The sequence below is a fragment of the Hyperolius riggenbachi genome, chromosome 7 (assembly GCF_040937935.1).
Source record: "Hyperolius riggenbachi isolate aHypRig1 chromosome 7, aHypRig1.pri, whole genome shotgun sequence".
Lineage (NCBI taxonomy): Eukaryota > Metazoa > Chordata > Amphibia > Anura > Hyperoliidae > Hyperolius > Hyperolius riggenbachi.
Genome location: NC_090652.1, coordinates 214,607,467 through 214,627,581, shown reverse-complemented (window position 1 = coordinate 214,627,581; position 20,115 = coordinate 214,607,467). Strand labels below are relative to the sequence as shown.

At 43.9% G+C, this 20,115-nt stretch overlaps 1 protein-coding gene across 4 annotated transcripts in view; it reads right to left on the bottom strand.

Annotated features, from left to right (window-relative positions):
- Nucleotides 1-12,497, bottom strand: part of KANSL1L (KAT8 regulatory NSL complex subunit 1 like) — a 106,866-nt gene extending 94,369 nt beyond the window's left edge. Inside the window, exon 1 of one of the 4 annotated variants that reach the window (XM_068245172.1) lies at nucleotides 12,253-12,497. The gene's annotated coding sequence lies outside the window, so the exon portion shown is untranslated. Of the gene's footprint in view, nucleotides 1-3,829; nucleotides 3,849-11,974; nucleotides 11,996-12,252 lie in introns of those variants that run through there. The other 3 variants (XM_068245169.1, XM_068245170.1, XM_068245171.1) reach the window with 3 other exon arrangements.
- Nucleotides 12,498-20,115: the final 7,618 nt, after the last annotated feature.

The window sequence follows — 20,115 nt, the reverse complement described above, 5'->3', positions numbered from 1 at the left end:
TGTAGTCCATCTGCTCCAATTCCACAGAATAGCTACTGCAGCACAAACTGCCGAAAAGCCTAATTCTGGTCATGAGAGAAACACACTGTGCATTGCAGCTTGCCATTTATGGAGCTGCATAGTTGCAGACCAGTCAGGCCATGATGACCCGCTGTCCACCACCAAATGCATCGGGGGTACATAAACTTCAGGAGGGGACCACGGACCAATGGAAGAACGTGACCAGTCTTGATACATCATGTTTTCTTTGGCATCCAAATCCCCTCAGTGCAGGTGTACATCGATGGAATGTGTCAGGAAAACAAGTCCAATTCATGGAGGCCCACCTCACAATTTATATCACTACTAATATAATGGAGCCAGATACCACAGAGGAGTTTCAGAGGTCTTGTGTCTTTCATGTTTCAAAGGCTCAGAGATGTTTTGGGTGACCCATGCATTTCCTTGCAAGCCCTAAATTTATTGCTTGTAATTTATTCACTTCAGCATACAAAGCTTTAATAAAATAGTATAACAATACTTGTTCTTTTAAACCCCTCCTTACATCTCTCTGCAACCTAGTAATTGAGCAAAGCAAACCACATACAGCAGTGGTTGATTATTAACAGCATGGTCAATGAAATGTCATACAGAATGCAAAATGTTCAAACTGGCTTTTCACTAAAAGCCTCAAAATCTTTTGTGCTACACTGTGGCAGTGCAGCCAAAAAGAACATATTACATGAGATCAGAATGATGCTAGTTTAGAGGAACTCAAACAATAAAAAGGGCAGCTGTAACAGCCAATAAGATATCTGGCACACCTGTTTTTCTGCAGAACAGGACTGTAGGTTACACTGCAAAAGTGCTTTTGATCAGTACGCAGAACATCATTCATCTCTTTGCTACTCCATGTGAAAGTATATGCAATATTTTGTTTCTTGTACCAATCCATTGGCACAGGATACTACCAATAACGCATTTTGCTAATATTTCCCAGGAGAGCCCCTTTAAGAGTAGGTGATGACACGGTGTGTGGAAACTACCATCATTTTGAATTTCAGAAATCCATTAATTAATCACTTTAAATCAAAGGTTCTCGACAAACCACAAATAATCTAGGAAGTACATCTGACAGGTTCAAGGCACCAATTGTGCTTTATATTTCCTCTCTCCCTTGCCCATATAGCTTCCCTGGTGCCTAGTAGTTTCCCCCTTCCTCTCCAATATAGCTTTCCTTGTGGAAGTAGTGATTCCTCCCACTCCTGCGTACATGTAAAAAAGGTGCCCAGTAAAAAGAACGCTGGATAAAGCCGCTAGTAAAATTACTGATATTCTACTAGTTAATGCCAACCTAAAAATATTGGTAATTTTTACTGATATTTTACTATGACCTAACCCTACTCTTAGGCCCGGTGCACACCAAAACCCGCTAGCAGATTTGCAAAATGCTAGCAGATTTTTAAACGCTTTTTTTTATTTTTATGAGGCGTTTTGCTAGCGTTTTGCGGATTGCTGCTGCGGATTTCAGTGTAGCATATTTCATATATTGTTACAGTAAAGCTGTTACTGAACAGCTTCTGTAACAAAAACGCCTGGAAAACCGCTCTGATCTGCTGTTTTTCAGAGCGGTTTGCGTTTTTCCTATACTTAACATTGAGGTAGAAACGCCTCCGCAATCCAAAAAATGCCTCACACCAGGAGTATGCGTTTCTGCAAAACGCCTCCCGCTCTGGTGTGACCCACCCTATTGAAATACATTACCCAAGCATATCCGCAGCCGCAAGCGACTGCAAAAACACCTGAAAACCGACTCAGTGTGCCCCAGCCCTCACATAGAACCCTTCCTTCCTCTACTGATGCCTAACCCTACCCCCCCTGGTGGTGCATAACCTTAAATACCTCCCCCCAACGTCTAACCCTAAACCTCCTCCCTGCCTAAACGCAGTTTGCATAGCGGGCAGCCCTGGCACCCTTCTTATGGCCACCATAAATCTTTAATGTGAATTTTTATACAGTGGGGTGCGAAAGTTTGGGCAATGTTGTTAATCGTCATGATTTTCCTGTATAAATCGTTGGTTGTTACAATAAAAATTGTCAGGTAAATATATCATATAGGAGACACACACAGTGATATTTGATAAGTGAAATGAAGTTTATTGGATTTACAGAAAGTGCCCAATAATTGTTTAAATAAAATTAGGCAGGTGCATAAATTTGGGCACGGTTGTCATTTTATTGCTTCCAAAACCTTTAGAACTAATTATTTGAACTCAAATTGGCTTAGTAAGCTCAGTAACCCCTGACCTACATACACAGGTGAATCCAATTATGAGAAAGACTATTTAAAGACTATGCATTTTAAATGGTCTAGCACCATACAAAATAAATGGGATACAGTTGGGGACATCAAACTTGGAGAAGGGCTTAGGAGTACTCATCGACAACAAGTTAAATAATCGTACTCAATGCCAAGCCACTGCAGCTAAAGCTAACACAATTTTGGGATGCATTAAAAGGGAAATAAAAACTCGAGATTCTAGCATAATATTGCCCCTGTTTAACTCTCTAGTAAGGCCACATCTGGGATATGGAATTCAGTTCTGGGCACCACATTACAGGAAAGATATTGCAGTTTTAGAGCAGGTGCAGAGACAAGCAACAAAATTGATACGTGGGATGGAAGTTCTCAATTACCAAGAAAGGTTAGATAAACTGGGTTTATTTAGTCTAGAGAAAAGACGCCTTAGAGGGGATCTAATTAACATGTATAAATACGTCAGAGGGCAATATAAAGGTTTGGCGGATGAGCTTTTTGTCCCTAGGCCTTCTCAAAGGACTAGAGGACATGATCTGCGCATGGAGGAAAAACGTTTTAGCCATTTATTTAGGAAAGGGTTCTTTACAGTAAGAGTGATTAAGATGTGGAATGCATTGCCACAGGAAGTAGTTATGGCAAATTCTATACCTGCATTTAAAGGGGGCTTAGATGCTTTCCTTGCGTTGAAAGACATCCATGGCTACAATTACTAGGAATGGCCAATGATGTTGATCCAGGGATTTTATCTGATTGCCATCTGGAGTCGGGAAGGAATGTTTTCCCTTTTGGGGCTAATTGGACCATGCCTTGTAAGGGTGTTTCACCTTCCTCTGGATCATGGGATATGTGAGGGAGCAGGCTGGTGTTGTGCTTTGTTCTCTGGTTGAACTCGATGGACGCATGTATTTTTTCAACCCAAGTAACTATGTAACTACTATGTAACTAAGGGGGTCCATTTTAAGTTTCCCTCCTCTTTAAATGTTCTCTGAAGAGTAGCAACATGGGGGGGTCTCAAAACAACTCTCAAATGACCTGAAGACAAAGATTGTTCACAATCATAGTTTAGGGGAAGGATACAGAAAGCTGTCTCAGAGATCAGCTGTTTGTTTCCACAGTTAGGGACATATTGAGGAAATGGAAGACCACAGGCTCAGTTCAAGTTAAGGCTCGAAGTGGCAGACCAAGAAAAATCTCGAATAAAAAGAAGCGACAAATGGGGAGGTCAGGGTCAACCCACAGACCAGCACCAAAGGCCTACAACATCATCTTGCTGCAGATGGAGTCACTGTGCATCGTTCAACCATTGGCGCACTTTACACAAGGAGATGCTGTGAGAGTGATGCAGAGGAAGCCTTTTCTCCACCCACAGCACAAACAGAGCCGCTTGAGGTATGCTAAAGCACATTTGGACAAGCCAGCTTCATTTTGGAATAAGGTGCTGTGGACTGATGAAACTAAAATTGAGTTATTGGAGCGGTATGCATTGAGGAAAAAGAACACAGCATTCTAAGAAAAACACCTGCTACCTACTGTAAAATATGGTTGTGGTTCCATCATGCTGTGGGGCTGTGTGGCCAGTGCAGCGACTGGGAATCTTGTCAAAGTTGAGGGATGCATGGATTCCACTCAGTATCAGTAGATTCTGAAAACCAATGTCCAGGAATCAGTGGCAAAGCTGAAGCTGCGCCAGGGATAGATCTTTCAACAAGACAACGACTCTAAACACTGCTCAAAATCCACTAAGGCATTCATGCAGAGGAACAAGTACAACGTTCTGGAATGGCCATCTTAGTCCCCAGACCCGATTATAATTGGAAATCTGTGGTGTGAGTTAACCATTTATGCCGCGCGGACGTGAGCTTCACGTCTGCAGCGGCAGGTGCTAGAGCCGCAGGGAAGCGCTAGTCACGTCCCTGCAGTTTGGGGGGTCTGCAAGCGATCCTGCTGGCAGATGCCCACGATCGCGCTGCTAGCAGGGGGCGATTGGCTGCAGGGGACAAAAGTCCCCTGTGCCAATCCGAGCATGTCCGCCGAGAATAAACACTGTTTTTGTTCAAAAACAGTGTTTATTCTGTAAATGGAGCTCCCGCCGTCATTTCCGCCGCCCGATCATTAAATTTATGAATGGAAACAATGTTTCCATTCATAAGCTCCCCGCCACCGCTGTGATCAGAGGCTTCCAATGGAAGCCTACGTCACTTCCACTTGTTACAATGTAACAATACATTGTATCCTATGCAGCGTAATTGTACTCTACATAGAATTTTCCTCAGCGGGGACATCTTGTGGCCAAATAGTAAAATACACCTACTGACTATAGGGGAAAAAATAGTATCTATGTCAAGAGGGCATCTTATTATTAAATAATGGGCTCAAAATTAGTGATGAATGTAAAACTGAAAAAAATGCACCTTTATTTCTAAATAAAATATTGTCACCATACATTATACTAGGGATATAATTTTAACGTTGCAATAACTGGGACAAATGGGTATATAAAATGTGTGGATTTTAATTACGGTAGCATGTATTATTTTTAAACTATAATGGCCGAAAAACTGAGAAATAATGATTTTTTTTTTCATTTTTTTTGTATTATTCCTGTCAAAATGCATTTAGAATAAAATAATTTTTAACATTATGTACCACCCAAAGAAAGCCTAATTGGTGGCAGAAATAAACAAGGTATAGATCATTTATTTGTGATAAGTAGTGATAAAGTTAGTGGGGAATGAAAAGGAGGAGTGCTGAAAGGGGAAAATTCCTCTCGTCCATAAGGTGAAATGGTTAAAGAGAGCTGTCCATGCTTAGAAGCCATCAAACCTGAGCTGTTTTGTAAAGAGGAATGGTCCAAAATACCTTTTAACCAGAATCCAGACTCTCACTGTAACCTACAGAAAGCATTTAGAGGCTGTAATTTCTGGAAAAGGAGGATCTACTAAATACTGATTTCATTTATTTATTTTTTTGGTGCCCAAATTTATGCACCTGCCTAGTTTTCTTTAAAGAGTAACTGTCAAGCTGCAGAAGCTAATTTAAACCTCTATTCTCCTGTGTTAAACAGTTTAGAAGGAAGCCAGAAAGGCATTAGTGAAGATAAAAATCTCTCTTACCTTTGATGTGTGCTTATCAGCAAAGCTAATTAGACCCAAGAGGACGCAAGCCGCATACTATACTGCAAAGCATTCTGGGGCCCTCCCCTCGGCTGCTAATGAGACGTTACAGCAGCTTGTAATCAGTCCAGCACGTAGCACTGATAAATCTCCGGGCAGAGTACACTGCAGGAGTCAGCTATTGTTCCTAGCCACATGGCTCATTAATATTCACTGCACACTGTGTTATTCAGTACGAGCTTTTCTGTGATCAGGAAGCAGGCAGGACATGACGACACATTTGACAGAAAAACATGGAGCCTGCCATGAGCTGTCAGGAGCATCTATCTCTGCATATACTATATACAAATTCTGTGAAATCCAAACGTGGACAGTGAAATGCATATGTAATGTAAGTACAGCCAATATTTAGCTACTGATATATGTGTTTATTTTCTCTGAGACCTTATACCTAACAGCTCCTCTTTAAACAATTATTGCACACTTTCTGTAAATCTAATAAACTTCATTTCACTTCACAAATATCACTGTGTGTGTCTCCTATATGATATATTTAACTGACATTTTTTATTGAAACAACCGAGTAAGGCCTCTTGCACACTGCATGCATTTCCGATTCCGCTTTTTAATCGGTTTTTACCTCCGATTCCGATTTTTAATCTTTACTGCATGCTGCGTTTTTTGATCCGTTTTTCTGTTGAATGTATTCAGGGAAAATCGGAATTGAAAATCGGAAACGGAATCAGAAAATGGATTGGCAGTGTGCAGGGAGCCTTAGGCCCTGTTCACACTTGCGGTTCGAGTCCGCAAGTGTCCGGGGGCCGCAAAGAGACCGTACGGGTCTCTGCGGTGGCCACAAGTTGCCACCAGTTGCGGATCCGGAATGTATCAGTTCCGGCTACAATAAAGTAGCCGGAACTAGATACATTTCAGTGCCAGAAAGGCACCACAAGCATGGGGGATACCGGCGTGTAGTCAGGGCCCCTCAAGTGGCATAGGACCGGTGCTGGAAGCATCCGGTCCTATTGCCAGTGTGATGAGAAACATCTGTTTCTCATTGCACAGCATGGCCGCATGTCCGGGTCAGGATCCGGCCCGGGTCCGCAGCCGCACCGGGACGGACTGAAAAATGGAGCATGTTGGAAAAAAGCCGGATCGTCCCGGAGCTGCGTTCCCGGACGGTCGCACGAGTGGGAATGGATACATTGATTAACAATGTATCCATTCACCATCCGCTGTGTACGGAGAGTTCCGGGTCCGGGGAAGCCGGATATGGAACGCTAATGTGAACCGGGCCTTACACAGGAAAATCATGATGATTAACAAGGTTGCCCAAACTTTCGCACCCCACTGTATATATATTTAGTTAGGTACATTAACCACATAAATGTGTATATTATGTGGTCCTGATAGTTACAAGAAGGGTTGTGGAGTCGAATCGAAGAGTCAGAGCAATTTTGGGTACCTGGAGTTGGTGGTTGGATAACTTGAGGAGTTGGGGTTGGATTATTTTTGAACCCACTCCACAGTCCTGACTGGACTGTGAAGTCAGATGGGATGTCGACGAGTCAGTCATTTTGGGTACCTGGAGTCGGAGGTTTCATAAACTAAGGAGTCTTATGGGCTGATACTCAGCCCATAAGTGTACCCATCAGACAGTGCTGTCCACACACAGTCTGATGTCCCTGTATATATATATATATATATATATATATATATATATATATATATATATATATATATATATATATATATATATATATATATATATATACATACAGGGTCTTGTCAAAAAATTAGCATATTGTGATAAAGTTCATTATTTTCTGTAGTGTACTGATAAACATTAGACTTTCATATATTTTAGATTCAAATACACACAACTGAAGTAGTTCAAGCCTTTTATTGTTTTAATATTGATGATTTTGGCATACAGCTCATGAAAACCCAAATTTCCTATCTCAAAAAATTAGCATATTTGATCTGACCAATAAAAGAAAAGTGTTTTTAAAACAAAAAAAAGTCAACCTTCAAATAATTATGTTCAGTTATGCACTCAATACTTGGTCGGGAATCCTTTTGCAGAAATGACTGCTTCAATGCGGCGTGGCATGGAGGCAATCAGCCTGTGGCACTGCTCAGGTGTTATGGAGGCCCAGGATGCTTCGATAGCGGCCTTAAGCTCATCCAGAGTGTTGGGTCTTGCGTCTCTTAACTTTCTCTTCACAATATCCCACATATTCTCTATGGGGTTCAGGTCAGGAGAGTTGGCAGGCCAATTGAGCACAGTAATACCATGGTCAGTAAACCATTTACCAGTGGTTTTGGCACTGTGAGCAGGTGCCCGGTCGTGCTGAAAAATGAAATCTTGATCTCCATAAAGCTTTTCAGCAGATGGAAGTATGAACCCACTTTTGAACCAGAAACAGCGGCAGAAGCGAGTGACCTGGGCTACAGAGAAGCAGCACTGGACTGTTGCTCAGTGGTCCAAAGTACTTTTTTCAGATGAAAGCAACTTTTACATGTAATTCAGAAATCAAGGTGCCAGAGTCTGGAGGAAGACTGGGGAGAGGGAAATGCCAAAATGCCTGAAGTCCAGTGTCAAGTACCCACAGTCAGTGATGGTCTGGGGTGCCATGTCAGCTGCTGGTGTTGATCCACTGTGTTTTATCAAGGGCAGGGTCAATGCAGCTAGCTATCAGGAGATTTTGGAGCACTTCATGCTTCCATCTGGTGAAAAGCTTTATGGAGATGAAGATTTCATTTTTCAGCACGACCTGGCACCTGCTCACAGTGCCAAAACCACTGGTAAATGGTTTACTGACCATGGTATTACTGTACTCAATTGGCCTGCCAACTCTCCTGACCTGAACCCCATAGAGAATCTGTGGGATATTGTGAAGAGAAAGTTGAGAGACGCAAGACCCAACACTCTGGATGAGCTTAAGGCCACTATCGAAGCATCCTGGGCCTCCATAACACCTGAGCAGTGCCACAGGCTGATTGCCTCCATGCCACGCCGCATTGAAGCAGTCATTTCTGCAAAAGGATTCCCGGCCAAGTATTGAGTGCATAACTGAACATAATTATTTGAAGGTTGACTTTTTTTGTTTTAAAAACACTTTTCTTTTATTGGTTGGATCAAATATGCTAATTTTTTGAGATAGGACATTTGGGTTTTCATGAGCTGTATGCCAAAATCATCAATATTAAAACAATAAAAGACTTGAACTACTTCAGTTGTGTGTATTTGAATCTAAAATATATGAAAGTCTAATGTTTATCAATACATTACAGAAAATAATGAACTTTATCCCAATATGCTAATTTTTTGAGAAGACCCTGTATATATATATATATATATATATATATATATATATATATATATATATATATATATATATATATATATATATATATATAGCATTGCTGAAATCAGAAATAAATACATGTCAACAAGTGAAATAAATAAATAAACAGGATCTTGGATTGTTTTGCTTTTGCACAAATATTTAATTTCATGTTGAGCTCCAGGCAACAAAAAACTTGCGTTTTGTCACTTTTATTTCCTAGGACAAATGCAGAGCTGTTCTATGATTCACAATTTTTGCCTATGCAGTTAATTACATTTATAAGGATATTAGCTTGTGAAATTACCAGGAAGCTTAGAGAGCAAACTGGTGTTATACAGTATAAGAAAAAAAAACACCTCAATTTAACTTATAGCTACATAAAATACCTTATTAAAGTAGGTCTTGTGTGAGAGGAATATGGACATAATTACTTTTGAAAACACTACTTGGTCCCTTTCATCATATATACTTATATATCAAATATTATATTTAGGCCTCTTTTACGGTGTGACGTTAAAGTCGCACGTTAGAAAATGTTTCAACGCAGACAAACGCACAGCGATACTGTCTGTGCGACATTCACAGTGCACACGTTGCGTTTGTGTGTAACGTGTAGCGTTATTAGAAAGTGCTGCATGCTGTGCGTTTAGCAATTAATCTGCTGTGTTATTTGTGTTGCACATGCTCAGTAATGTTTTTTTTTTTTAATGTAACGCATGCGCCATTTTCGTTCCATCACTGTGCGACGAAAACGGCGCACCAAGAGACGCATAAAGAAAGACGTCATAACACTTATCGTAGTGTTAAAGAACGCACAATAACATCCAACGCACAATAACGTCCAAGTTAAAGTCGATATGCGTTGCGTTAGGGCCGTGTTGTGTGACCTTAACGTCGCACTGAACCGCAAAGTCCAACTGTGAAAGAGGCCTTAATGTGGACCTGAACTCTTGCACAGTACAGGAGCGTGTTTTGTTCCAATTTTAACTGAAGCATAGATGATAACATTTTTGCAGTGGATCTTGGCTGCCACAGGGTGACAGACAAACCCAGGCATCACTTCTTTATTTTTTGCAGTATTGTGCAAAAACCAGGGCTGTGGAGTCGGAGTTGGAGTCGAGGAGTCGGAGCAATTTTGGGTACCCGGAGTCAGAGATTTCATAAACTGAGGAGTCGGAAGTCAGAGTTGGATGATTTTGTACAAAATCCACAGCCCTGGTAAGTATTAGACTAAGGAGTTGGAGTAGAGGAGTCGGAGTCTGAGCCATTTTGGGTACCCGGAGTCGGAGGCTTCATAAACTGAGGAGTCAGAGTCAGAGTTGGAGTCAGAACACTTTTGTACCGACTCCACAGCCCTGGCAAAAACCAGGGCTGTGGAGTCGGTACAAAAATCTTCCGACTCCTCAGTTTATGAAACCACAACTCCAACTCCAGGTACCCAAAATGGCCCCGACTCCTTAGTCTAATACTTACCAGGGCTGTGGATTTTGTACAAAAATCATCCAACTCCGACTCCTCAGTTTATGAAATCAACGAATCCGACTCCAACTCCGGGTGCCCAAAATTGCCCCGACTCCAACTCCACAGCCCTGGCAAAAACTCTCAATATTTTACTTAAAAATGTCCACTAGGTGGAGGGCTTAATCATTAATGTACAGCAGTTCCTCAAACTCTATGACAAGCCCCACACCAATTACAATCGTCAAGAAACTGCATTTTGGAAAAGATAATATTGTCATCTGAAAAGTGTGATCTGCATTGTTTCCAGTCCATTAAACAAACAGAAAATGCATTGCAACACATTTGATTTCAACAGACATACTAACGGAAAAAGAAAACAGTTCCATTACTGCATCCATCTAAATAGATAGGGAGTTAATCGGGTGTCAACCTCACCTGAATGACTGCGTATGGCCATTTTGAACTGAAACTGATGATACGAATAACACAATATTTTTACAGATCAGCCATACCACCAGGATTTGACTAAAGATTTTTTTCTACAATAACCCACTTTTACAAAGGCGGTGTGGTGAAAATAATTGTGACTTCAAAATTGGCATTCTCCACCTTTACTAGGCCTGCCATTAAAGTGTACCTGAACAAAGTAAAATTATTTGAAATAAACACAATGTACCTGCAAATAAATATTACATACTTACAATGCCATCAGTTCCTCTCTCACCATTTTCTTCTAACAATGATTCCTTCCAGTTCTGATAAGATTTTGTCAGAACTGGGATATATCAGTTGCTGTCAGTTATTTATCAGTTATAACTGAAAAGACAACTGATGTAAAAGGTAATGTCCATGTTTCCCTATGGCTCAAGTGGGCTATATTACAGCTAAACCGTGTGCTGACCAGGAAGCTGTTATGGGGTAATGGCCATTTTCAAAATGGAGGACGGAAAATTCCATTGATCACAGTAGACAAACAGGATGAAGAAGAGGAGAAAGAGATTGAGGTGTAGACTAGGCAGGAGTTAAGCATGACGTATGTATGTTTATTCTGACTTTTAGTTTTCAATTCAGATTTGGTTTAACCTACCAACCCCTCTTTTATTCCTAACTGGTGGCCTAAGCCTGTTAAAAAACGGGCTGGGTCCATTCATAATGCGCAGCGCGCATCCGCCGCGCGCACGCACACACGCCCACCCCTCCTGGCCCTGTCCTCCTCCGGCTCTCGACGGTGTCTTTGCGTCTTGTCCCTGCACATGCGCAGTGCTAAAAAGCACTGACGGACGGACGCAGCGACACAGGGATTTTATAGTATAGGATGTTTTTCTATCCATCTCTGTTGCCTAAAACTAATCTCCAACCGTCCTCTGCTTAACATAACCTACCCTCTCCTCTGCCTAAAGGTGGCTATAAATGATACGATACTTTGGGCAATCGATTCTTCGATTTGCTGTGTTATTGATCGTTCAGACCCACTAAAAGAAGTAAGCCTGCTATCCAATTTGATCAGATTTATGGAATCGATGCGAAAATTGATCATCCAAAGAATCGTATTGTTAATGGCCACCTTTACACTGAACTCTCCTCCCTAACGCTAACCTCTGCTCTAAACTATGTACCACTAACCTTCTCTTCTGGGACACAAATTCTGCCAGGTCTGAAAAAATACTATGACACCAGTCCAGAACCAGAACTTTGCACTAAGCTAGTCAGAAACAAATGAATAACTTGATTAATTTATCTGTCTATACCTATGCAGTGATTCAGATTAGTACCAACACCATTCTAGATAAAAAAAAACAGGAACTCGAATTTCTGATCCCTGTTACTAAACCACAATCACCAGGGATGGCCTGAATACGCACTTGCAACAAGCTCCACCCACGCGCAAGACTTCTAGCCAATCATAATCCGGCACCGGACCCCCAGCAAAATGATGACGGATCTATGGATGCTCTGAGCGGAACTGCCGCGTATGGAGACGGATGAGGCGCTACTCCCGTTAGGACAGATCAGTAATTATACTTACTTGGCCGGATCGTGGCAATCCCCGCGGCGTAACCCCGGCACAATCACCCTACACCCTCCTCACCAGGCTGAACAACTGCCAGTGCCACCGCGAGCGCTCATCATCACTCAGTAACCCATCCGCAGCCTCACAATTCACAGGAGTAATCAGATTACCCCGATAAACCAATCACTTGCCGCACATAGAGAAGTGCTCTGGAAACGTCATGCGGGAGCCAATAGCGGGCCAAGAAGACCTGTGTCCAATAGCGAGTGGGAAGGGCGTGTTTAGGGAAATGAGTAGGGTGCTGACTGTGAACAAATACGGTACAAATATTATGAATGAGACGCGCGGCGTGGCGCCGAGATGGATGTGCGAGTTCGCCGCTCTCTGCTCATCAGATGCCATCAGTGAAACCACGTCACACCTATTCATCGTTCCGTTCCGCTGTAGGTGACAGAAACCGTCCATGACATATACGGTTGGGACTGCAGGTGTGACATATAAGCAGATGCTTTAGGTATATTTTGGCATTCTATACAGTTACTGATCAGTTATAATAAGCTACTAAAAGGGGAAATAAGTACACTGATCAATCACAATATATTGCACCAGTCAAAAGACTGCTACAAACATCCAATCTTGATTAGCCAATGACCGCTGGTGGCAAGAGCAGTAAAGGAAACCAAGATTGCAACCACACAGCGCCCTTGGGAGACGGGCACTTCCTTAACAGCAGTATTAGGTCTTTAAAGGTGCTGTGCTGGTAACGATCATTTCTATATTTACTTTGAATAGAATCATTTACAAACTTGCTCACTGCTTACCAGGGGCGTAACTAGAAATCACTGGGCCCCCCTGCGAATATTTGGATGGGGCCCCCCCCCCCCCATAGGTGCCAAATAATCGTAATGGGGCAGCGTTTCACTGTAAATTAATTGTAAAGTGGGCAGCATTTTACCAGACAATCGTAATGTGGGCCAGAAAATCGTAATGTGGGCAGAGTTCACCAGAAAATCGTAATGTGGGCACCAGTCACCAGAAAATAGTAACGTGAGCAGCAGTCACCAGAAAATTGTAACGTGGGCAGCATTCACCAGACAATCGTAATGTGGGCAGCGTTCACCAGAATATCGTAATGTGGGACAGAAAATCGTAATGTGGGCAGAGTTCACCAGAAAATTGTAACATGGACAGCATTCACCAGACAATCGTAACTTGGGCAGTGTTCACCAGAAAATCGTAATGTGGGCCAGAAAATCGTAATGTGGGCAGCGTTCACCAGAAAATCGTAACGTGGACAGCATTCACCAGACAATCGTAACGTGGGCAGTGTTCACCAGAAAATCGTAATGTGGGCCAGAAAATCGCAATGTGGGCAGCAGTCACCAGAAAATCGCCATGTGGGCAGCAGTCACCAGAAAATTGCAATGTGGGCATCAGTCACCAGAAAATCCTAATGTGGGCAGCAGTCACCAGAATATCGTAATGTGGGCAGCAGTCACCAGAAAATCCTAATGTGGGCAGCAGTCACCAGAAAATCCTAATGTGGGCAGCAGTCAGTCACCAGAATGTCGTAATGTGGGCAGCAGACACCAGAAAGTCGTAATGTGGGCAGCAGACACCAGAAAGTCGTAATGTGGGCAGCAGACACCAGAAAATCCTAATGTGGGCAGCAGTCACCAGAAAATCGCAATGTGGGCAGCAGTCACCAGAAAATCGCAATGTGGGCAGCAGTCACCAGAAAATCGCAATGTGGGCAGCAGTCACCAGAAAATCCTAATGTGGGCAGCATACACCAGAAAATCGTAATGTGGGCAGCAGACACCAGAAAATCGTAATGTGGGCAGCAGACACCTGAAAATCGTAATGTGGGCAGCAGACACCTGAAAATCGTAATGAGGGCAGCAGACACCTGAAAATCTCAATGTGGGCAGCAGTGACCAGAAAATCGCAATGTGGGCAGCAGTGACCAGAAAATCGTAATGTGGGCAGCAGACACCTGAAAATCGCAATGTGGGCAGCAGACACCTGAAAATCGCAATGTGGGCAGCAGACACCTGAAAATCGCAATGTGGGCAGCAGACACCAGAAAATCATAATGTGGGCAGCAGATACCTGAAAATCGTAATGTGGGCAGCAGACACCTGAAAATCGTAATGTGGGCAGCAGACACCAGAAAATCGTAATGTGGGCAGCAGACACCAGAAAATCGTAATGTGGGCAGCAGACACCAGAAAATCGCAATGTGGGCAGCAGTGACCAGAAAATCGCAATGTGGGCAGCAGTGACCAGAAAATCGTAATGTGGGCAGCAGACACCAGAAAATCATAATGTGGGCAGCAGACACCAGAAAATCATAATGTGGGCAGCAGGCACCTGAAAATCACAATGTGGGCAGCAGACACCTGAAAATCACAATGTAGGCAGCAGACACCTGAAAATCACAATGTGGGCAGCAGACACCTGAAAATCGCAATGTGGGCAGCAGACACCTGAAAATCGCAATGTGGGCAGCCAGAGGCGGGACAAGGTCCTCCAGCACCCAAGGCTGAGACAGCAAAGTGCGCCCCTCCATCCCTCCCACCCCAGCCGTCACACACTGATTGCTATTAGACTAAGAGGTGCCACAGGGCCCACAACCTCCCCAACACCTTAATATCTAGTTATCTGGCTTGCAGTCACTGCTATGTATCCCCTTTTCTTATTTCTTTCTGCTTCAAACAAAATTAGGAATGACAGCTGAATGAATTGTGCGCCCCCTCCTACACTGCGCCCTGAGGCTGGAGCCTCTCCAGCCTATGCCTCGGCCCGGCCCTGTGGGCAGCAGACACCTGAAAATCGTAATGTGGGCAGCAGACACCAGAAAATCGCAATGTGGGCAGCAGACACCAGAAAATCATAATGTGGGCAGCAGACACCTGAAAATCGTAATGTGGGCAGCAGACACCAGAAAATCGTAATGTGGGCAGCAGACACCAGAAAATCGCAATGTGGGCAGCAGTGACCAGAAAATCGCAATGTGGGCAGCAGTGACCAGAAAATCGTAATGTGGGCAGCAGACACCAGAAAATCATAATGTGGGCAGCAGACACCTGAAAATCCTAATGTGGGCAGCAGACACCTGAAAATCATAATGTGGGCAGCAGGCACCTGAAAATCACAATGTGGGCAGCAGACACCTGAAAATCACAATGTAGGCAGCAGACACCTGAAAATCACAATGTAGGCAGCAGACACTAGAAAAAAAAAATGCACCTGTGAAAAAAAAACAATTCACTTACCTGACAGAAGTCTTCTCCTCTCCCGGCATCTCTGGCTCGCAGCTCCCCGAGTCCTCCTGCAGCAGATCTCCCGCGCTGACAGGCAGAGTGCAGGGCTACGGCAAGATGGCTGCCAAAGCCCTGTACTAGAGACACAAAGTCTCCAGTGTAGGGCTTCTTCGGCGGCCATCTTGCCGTAGCCCTGCTCTGCCTGCCGGAGACTATGCAGGCTGCTGAAGCGGGGCTGCGGGGAATGAACTGGCGCAGCGTCTATTAGACGCTGCGGCCAGTTGAGCACCTTGCTGGGGGGTCCAGAGCAGCGCTCCCCCCACGGACAGTGAGCGGGCCCCAGAGCAGCTCCGGGCGGCCGGGCCCCCCTGCGGCTGAGAGAGTCGCATCCCCGGTAGGTACGCCGGTGGTGACAGCCTTTCCTCCTCCGGGCCCCTGACTTGCTAGGGGCCCCCCTGCAACTGCAGGGGCTGCAGGGTCTATTCCTACGCCCCTGCTGCTTACACCTCTCATACTGTGAATGTCCTTGGCAGGTTTTTCTGGCCATATGAATTGTTATGTATAGAATGCTTGGGGGGAGGGGCATAGCAATAGGGGGTGCAAAAGTTGTGACCGTAGAGGGGTCCCAAGGAGCCATCCCTCAAGCACAGTATTAGCTCTCTATTGGTCCTGTGCTCATAATAATCACTTTTATAGATACATTCAATAGTGGTAATCATTAACAAACTGTCCCCCTTCTTGCACCTCTGACACTGGCAAGTTTTGGTGCACCTTATCAATTAGTATGTATGAAGTGCTTAGGAGGCCCCAATGTAAAACTTGCATCAGGGCACACAGCTCCTTAACTACAACACTGCTTGGGGGCCCAAAGCTCCTTAACTACACCACTGCCAATGATTGGCCAATTTACCATCTTGATGTAGTATGAAGGTCAACAGTTTTTGAAAAACTGAACATAACTTGTAAGTAAAATATAATATTTGTAAATATAATTTGTAAGTACATGGAGGTGGTAAAATTGGCCAAACATTGGTCAATCAAAATTGAATGTGTATTGGAAGTATTAGGTACCAAATAAACAATCAGTCCTTGACAAAGATGTGTTGGAAGCAGGAAGAATAGGCAAACGTAAAGATTTGAGCAACTTTGACAAAGCCCAAATGGTGATTGCTAGTTGGCTAGTGAGCAATCCCTGGTGTAAAGTGTATGATGGTGCTGCATAAATCATCAATAATAAAGAAATAATGAGTGTAAATACAAACCATGAGGAGCACAAACACTTATTCTCCACCCATAAGTGCTGCCACTACTTTTCTCCTAAAACATAATACACCCCCCACATTGCAAATACAACTGCTTGACTCTCCTCCCAACCTCTTAAACATGTATAATCGGTGTAATTTTTCTCCCCCCCCCCCCCCAGTATAGCACCACTTTTACCCCCCACTAGAGTTGTGGCCAGTATAGCACCCTTCCCACCTCTTTTAGGGATCTTTTCCACAGAGGCTGAAGGTGGTGAATTTAGTGCCCCATAAGGTGCTTCCACTCACCCCTCAGGTGCTTACGAGCATTCAACACGGGCCGTGAACAGGCACCCCCAAAGGAGTTACATCTGAGCACAACACATGCATTCTCAGAGGCAGCAACTCGTTTTGCTGCCGGGTAACACCACCATGTGTCATTGTTGGACACGTGGTGGCATTTCCCAGCAGAAGAAAAAAAAAAAAAAAAAAAACACTAAGGGCTCAGCCACACTATAAGCGCCTTTTTGAGCGCTTTGTGATTGATAAGCGCTTTGAGTGCTTTTTAAAAGTCGCTCCCCATTCACTTTTATTAAAATCGAGGTAAAAATCGACACAAACACGTAAAATCATGACGATTTTTACCGCAATTTTAATGAACATGAATGGGAACAATTTTGAAAAAGCACTCAGAAAGCGCTTATCAATCACAAGCGCTCAGAAATGCGCTTATAGGCTGAGCCCTTATGTCTAAAAACACAATTTATGTCAGATAATCCCACTGCGTGTCAAACGATGACAAACCTGGTGCCACCAAAAGCTGCAAATCTGCTGCATAAAATTACAGCTGAAAGGTGCTCATGGTTGGCAGTCAGGAGGCTGAACTGCTGTGGAGTTGGTACAAAATTCATCCAACTCCAAAGTTTACGAAACTCCGACTCAGAGTACCCAAATTAGCCCGACTGACTTTCGTCTAATACTCACCAGCCAGGTCTGTGGATTTGGTACAAAAATCATCAGACTCCGACTCATCAGTTTATGAAACCACCGACTCCCAAGTACCCAAATTTGCACCAACTCCTCGACTCTACAGCCCTGCTGACAAGCGAACAGTACAGCCGCCTGTGGAAAAGAGAGCTTAGAAGTTTGGCCAGGATAACATTCCCCTTTCAAACAAGTGACAGATTACCCTCCCAAAATACCGGTACCAGTGTAATTACCTGATGCCAGAGCCAGGTCAGTCCATTCTACTCTTCATTGCAACTGCACACTGCAGCATACTTCCATTGGATCCTGGTGCATGCCATGTGACACATGCAGCAAGAGATATATGGACTTATGCATGACAGGGTGTGTCCACTGTGAAGTGGACAGTGAACCAACTCAGCACTAGAATATGCAAAATTCAGTACTTTGCAAACTGAGGGAAGTATTGGAGCAGAAGAAAGTGGGATTGGAAGGAGGGAGCTAGGATCCCCCTGGTTCCCAGGCCTACCCCTGGTTGGTACTTACCAACAGTATGTAAAGGAAGGATAGCAGGTGATCAGGGTTAGGAGCACCAAAGGCTCGATGTGTGTGAGGAGAAAACGCTCTGGTTCAGTTAAAAAAACAACAACTTTGTAGCACAAATTTGACTTGATAATTAAAACACTGCTGAACACAGAGTGCATCAGTTTCCTGCATAAAGGGCTATGCCAACCCTTTGTCTACTGCTGAAATCACTTACATGGGCATGTAAACTTCTAAACAAACCATGGAGCAGCGGACGGTGGCCTGGGCAGATGAACCACGTTCCCTTAGGCCTACAAATTTCCCAGATCTTTAGTCTAATGGAGCATCTCCTGTATGTGCAGTGGTGGGAATACACGTTTGTCCATAGAGGCATAGAGGCAGTCTACCACCAGTGGCAAAGAAGTGCGCACCACCCTGAATTGTGCCCACCCCAGCATAGGTAGCAAGTGTGTCGTCAGTAGTAAGTGGATTTCCCCTCCCCCAATATAGCCTGTTGTTCCCCCAGTAGTAGGTATCTCCCTCCACAATATAAACAGCAGATGTGACCCCAGGTTTAGGTAGCCACCAATATGCAGATTTGCAAGTGGAGCATGATAGTTTACTCACCTTTCGGCACCGGGATCTTTCTTCAGCCGCATCCCCGTTCTAGGACTTCTCCAGCACCATCACATGATGAGAGATGCTGCTGGAGGAGTTCTAGAGAAGGGACCCTGCGATGCAGCTAAAGAGAGATACTGGCCCTGAGAGGTGAGTAAACTACCACACTCCACTCACCACTCCACATTGAAATGGCCGAGGAATACAGCAATCTCTGGGGGGGGGGGGGGGGCTGTTTCATACTCTGCCAGCTTTGCTTCCAGCGGGCCGGCTCTCAAGCAACTAGCTGCAAATCTGAAGCGAAAATAAACTTGTGGAGATGTTGTCACCAACAGTGAGAGACAGCTTGAGATAAGGTTTTACTGCAGGAAAGTTCTAAGGGCCATCATTTCTGCACTGTTTTTGCAGCTTAAAATACTGAGTGTGATTTCCAAACTGCAAATATGACAGAATGATGCAATGTTATACATACAGTAAAGCTATAACAGAAAATAAAAATATGAGACTATTGTCTTTGCTACTAACATTCTATTAACTATCCGTACTACACATACCATTCATTATCTCAAATTTATTTTCGCTTCAGTGTCACTTTAAAAGATCTGTTGCTTATGTTTTGGAGGGAGATACCCCAGGACACCTTCAGATATTTTGTGGAGCCCAAACCTGGAGGGTCACAGAGAGGCATAGCCCCAAAATATGAAAACAAACCAAGAAAAAAAACCCTTTGATTCAGCTCCTTCTTACATTAGTATCCTGGTGGCGACTCTGGGGTCATAAAGGCTAGTACAGCTATTATAACCTCCCCTCCCCCAACAACAAGTGTGGATACCTCAAACACCCCCCCCCCCCCCCCCCCATTGCAGTCACCACTTTACCATACTTCAATGCCCATTAACAAGTGCAAACACCATCTCCAACTGTTAACAAGTGTGGCCCCACTTCCCCCTCTTGCCCTTGACAAGTATGGCCACCAATCACCTCCCTTGATATAGTATATCCCCTCTCACCCCATACCAAGTAATGCACCCAACATGACTTGTCCCCTCCCATTAGATGTGTGGCTACCTGCAAATGAGGGGAGGATGAGGGGCAGCCTATAGGGGAGCATAGGGGGGGGGGGGGCACTTTCAGAGGTAAGGAAGAAGATTGACCACCCCCCACCCCAGATAGTTACTTCACTTGACTGTGATGTAAGCACAATTTTCTCTATTTACACCACGTGTTGCTCTGCGATTAACACGTGATTAAGCAAATGTGAC